This window comes from Protopterus annectens, chromosome 7.part0, assembly GCF_019279795.1.
Source record: "Protopterus annectens isolate FY-2018-M chromosome 7.part0, PAN1.0, whole genome shotgun sequence".
Classification (NCBI taxonomy): domain Eukaryota; kingdom Metazoa; phylum Chordata; order Ceratodontiformes; family Protopteridae; genus Protopterus; species Protopterus annectens.
The window spans coordinates 1,845,005,511-1,845,010,614 of record NC_056739.1 but is presented as its reverse complement, the minus strand read 5'-3'; positions in this window follow the sequence as shown (position 1 = coordinate 1,845,010,614).

The window sequence follows — 5,104 nt, the reverse complement described above, 5'->3', positions numbered from 1 at the left end:
CACTGCAGTAGTATTTTGCTTGGTATAGAATGGTACATCTAAGGTGACAGACAGCAGCAGACATTGTGTATAAGACCGGTGACAGATATATGTAGTGCAGCATTCCTGCTATCAATGGCAACTACTAACACTGGAGTACATTACACTGTGTTCTTTATGTCTAACTGTAATAGCGTGGCCACTGTGGCCTTCCGTGTTTAGAATCAGAGTGCATCCTAGACAGCCCTGTGCTACTAAGTGTATGAGCATGCCCAGTATAACCTTGTGTAGATGGACACATAGTGTGTGAGCATGCCCAGTGACACCTTGTGTCGGTTATGTGCCTCTATGTGTATGGGCATGGCCTTTGTAACCCTGTATAGTGATAGTAGTCTTCCATTCCACAGATGGGCATGCTCCAGGTCAGGATGGATTCCTACTTTAAACACACAGGTTCACAGGTATGTACATCTTAACTGGCAGTATCCCTCTTGATGTCCGCATTCCTAGAAGGTCATAATGACAGTCTTGAAATGTGTAGTCTGTGTGGTGCGACTCATAACTATATTGTATTGTAATAGTGGTCTGTAGATAGGCAGGTGTTCTGTTCCCACCACTGGCGTGTGTGTGTGTGTGTTTGTGTGTGTCTCCGTCTGCCTGAGGACAGAATAATGCTTTTAGACTGCTCACACTCCATACAATTCCTATACCCACCTTTGGCAAGGCTGATGATGTCACCCACCTAGAAATACACCTCTGGGAGTGCTGTGACCCAGTAATCTTGGTAGCACATTCTGTAACTGCGTAATGCTGTAGTGTGATAAAGTAGTTAGGTCGGTCTTCTAATCCCATTCTTGCCAAGTGTGTGTGTGTGTGTGGGTTTGTGTTTGTGTGTGTTTGTCTCCGTCTGCCTGAGGGCTGAAAAATGCTTTTCGACTGCCCACACTCCATACAATTCCTATACTCACTTTTGGCAGGGCTGATGATGTCACCCACCTAGAAATACAACTCTGGGAGTGCTGTGGCCCAGTAATCTCGGTAGTGCGTTCTGTAACTGCGTAATGCTGTAGTGTGATAAAGTAGTTAGGTCGGTGTTCTAATCCCAAACTTGCCAAGTGTGTGTGTGTGTGTGTGTGTGTGTGTTTTTGTCTCCATCTGCCTGAGGACGGAATAATGCTTTTAGACTTTTCATCCATACAATTCCTATACCCACCTTTGGCAAGGATGATGATGTCACCCACCTAGAAATACACCTCTGGGAGTGCTGTGACCCAGTAATCTCGGTAGCACATTCTTTAACTGCATAATCCTGCAGTGTTATAAAGTAGTTAAGTCGGTGTTCTAATCCCAGACTTGCCAACTGTGTGTGTGTGTGTGTATGTGTGTGTGTGTGTGTCTGCCTGCGTGAGACAAGTACAGTGCTTTGTAAAGTATGCACTCTGTACAAATCACATGACCACATTTGTCAATCCTGCTGTTGTCACCCACACAGGAATACACCTGTAGGTGTGCTGTAACCCAGTATTTGCAATAGTGCGTGCCCTAAAAGCGTATTGTTGCAATGTGATACGGTAGGTAGGGTTCGTATACAGGACATGGCATGTGTGTGTTTGGCTGTCAGAGCCTGTGTAGAGGTGGCTGTGAGTGTCTAACCACTGGACATGTTAGGGAGCGAATTTTGTAGTTTTCCTATATGATGTCCATCTTATGACACATTGGCCACTTCACGAGGAGTACAGCTGTCAGTCAGCCATGGAACTGTGTTGGCAAGACATACCCCTACATCTGGCAAAAGGCCTGGTGAACAAAGTATGTAATGGTACTAGTACCATGTGCCATACACAAACACACGTGCCTAGGCTATCCCGCTATGTTGCTAGTAGCATGCACATTGATGACAGATAATAGGCATGGCGTGAATGCAGTGGGCTGCAGAGGACATGGCACCCTGTACAGCGGTACAATAGGCACATATTTGTGGACATTGTGCTTTCACTATGTTCCCCATCGGATGCCTGCAACATATGTGGTGCCATCAAATGTGATCCACAGAGGCCATACAATGCTGTACACATATGCCCTGTATGGACCAATGCCACTGACACCAGGGAAACCCTGTATCATACTATCAATGCAGGTACAGGGTCAACCTGCTCACTATAAGCAGGTTTCGCCACACCAGGCCCGTATTGGCATATCGGGGGATAACAGTCTGTATACACAACATGTGCCTGCCAAACCAGGTACACCTGTACATGTCACTGTACAGTATTGTGGGACATGCACATCACAAGCAATGTCCATGTGAAGGACTATCAAACACAGACATGGCATGCATTGCAAAGCTATGGCCATACACATTGGTAACCAGGATGTCAGGGCAGATCATGCAGTACCCATCTGTGTGGAACATTGCAGACACTACACCCCTGTACCGCACTGCACACTATTGTCTGGTAACACGATGCCAAGGATTACCCCTTACCCAACCTTGTACAGCCATCTTGCACAGCCAACCACTACACACCCATGAAGCAATGCATACATGCATGTCAGTACTGGCACCTCTTGTGTGCGTGTGGGTTATGATGCTCCCAACCACAGTCACTCCCAGTATAACCCTCGTTGGCATACCAACAGATGTCAAACACTTTCACATGCCCTAGCCCATAGAATCTCCAGATATCCCCAGTGGTGCATGTAGTCCTGTGCATTACTGCAGTGTGTTATATTAAGTAGTTAGGTTGTGTATTTGTGGCCCTGGCAAAGAGTGTCAATGCGAGTCCATTAGAGAGTGTGGTTGTGGTGACAATGGCATCCGTTCATGTGGACAGCCATGTGTGCCACACCTAATGTATGTCTACTATATCTCTGTTACAGATGTCTCTCACCTACACACATATATGTTCTTACAGCACAGCAACATGTCAGCTTTGTGGCACATGTAGTAACTTCATGCACATCTAATAGTAATGACTAGTCAGCCAGGGGTTTGACCCCTGTACTGTTAGGCGTGTGGCAGATGATGCTTAGGGTTAAGTCTCCAAGCCCTTCTCTGGTGTACTTTGCCTGTCCCACCCACACACTCTCTGGTGGATGTGGAGGTGTACACCTGCTCAGCAGCAGCATGTGTATTGTAAGTGATGGACATGATCAGGTGATGGCCTCTGCACCTATTGCAGTCCTCCTCTAGCTGATTGCATGTGGAACAGCTGTGATGGTGTTCCCATAGCCATTCCCATGATAAACACAGTACACTATCTAGGATAAACATGTTGGTATTTGGCCATGACAGTCACTGTGAGTGGTACCTGGATGTGGTGTTCTGAAACAGCATCACAGATGATATCTGGATGTACCTCAAACATCATACACAGTGGGAAATAGCCTAAAGAAAGGAGGGTGATGTGCCACACATGACTATAGCATGTAAGTGTGGCTATGCTGCATTGAGACTACTGCCTGTTTAACATGTTGCGTGTGGTAATGGCTATTCTGCATGTTTTAATACAGACATGACAGTACTCAATTCATGAGGGACCCCCATCTGTAGGGCCATCTGTGAACTGGTCAGTGTGTGGAACCATTTGTTTCCTGTGTTACACACTGAACACACATCTGTGCACAGCTGGAGCATAGTGTGAGGATTGCAGACAGTACATGATGATAGGGATGTGTTACTGTCATCGCATCCCTGACTGGACATATGTCACATGAAATAGTGGTATGACAGACACTGTCTGGAGTTCCTAGTGACAAGCCAATAATGGGCAATTGTTCATAGCTGCGGTCACACGTCTACTACACATTGTACAGATGTCATGCAGTATATATGCATGTGTTGTGCTCCCTCTGCAAATGTATACCATCTGTTGTGTTGGGTTGATGGTGATATCTATGCATACTGTTGTAGGTAATCCTGTATGCTGTTGTCTATCACTAAGCCATATGTGGGTTTAAACTGCAACACCATAGGCTGTATGGGTTGGGAGGTCCCGGCAGAGCCTCCTGTCCCACTTCAGCTGACCATGGCACCGGGCACCAGCACATCTGGGTCCCAGCCTTGGACATCAACCTATTTTGGCTCTGCACCACCTTCTGGGGTACCACCACTGAGGATGGGGCATGTCCCCCCTGGGAGCAGGACCAGACAGTTACATGTCTGCTGTTGTGCGGATCCAGACATGTTGTGTTGGGGGCTCACTAAGGGGTTCCAAAACCAGATACGCAAGCTCAAGGGCGTAGTTTCACATTTACAGGGTGATGCTGCCCCTCCTGGACAGCCCCAAGCACTGCCTCCTTTGCAGCTGTTTAGCCGAATGCCGAACACCCATCCCCGTCCGAGGTGTATCCCCTCACATGTGTCATATACCGACCCTGTATGCCGTCTTGTCTGTGATCCTACCCTACCTATCCTCCATGGCTATACCTACTCTCCTTCCCCCACATCCGACCCTCACCCTACAGAAACATAAGGCCAATCAGATCCTAGGGCAGCATCTGCCCTATACATAGCTGTCCATTTCACACATGTGCCCACTGGACAGATGTAACCCTTGCAATATGCATCACAACATACTCCTGTTATCCTCACCCCTGTCCCTCAGGCTCACGGTCCTGGTATGCACATCACTCCTAAATGGTCCAGGTACATGTGATGAGGATGACCCCAGTGTACACACAACACTACCGGTCCCTCTATGGTTACCCCATTTACTTTTATCATGATGATGATGATATTGCACACAGCACCTTGCAAGAGTACTGTTCACACATAATGATTGGACAGGTACTGTTGTGTTAATGTACATTACATGCACAAAGTGATGTATACGGCCAATGTACAACTGTTTGAGTGTATGAATGACATATGTCTGTCTGAGGAAGTCTTGAAATTACATAGAACAACATCACTACATAATAAAGGCTTCACTGGTGTTTTCCATTTAATTCGTTTGTAATGCTTTGTTGCCACATGGTATGTTCCTGATATTTATATATATATATATATATATATATATATATATATATATATATATATATATATGTATGTATGCACCTATATGCTGGACATAAACATGCACATATACATCTACATGATGGGATACATTCCTACATTGTTGAA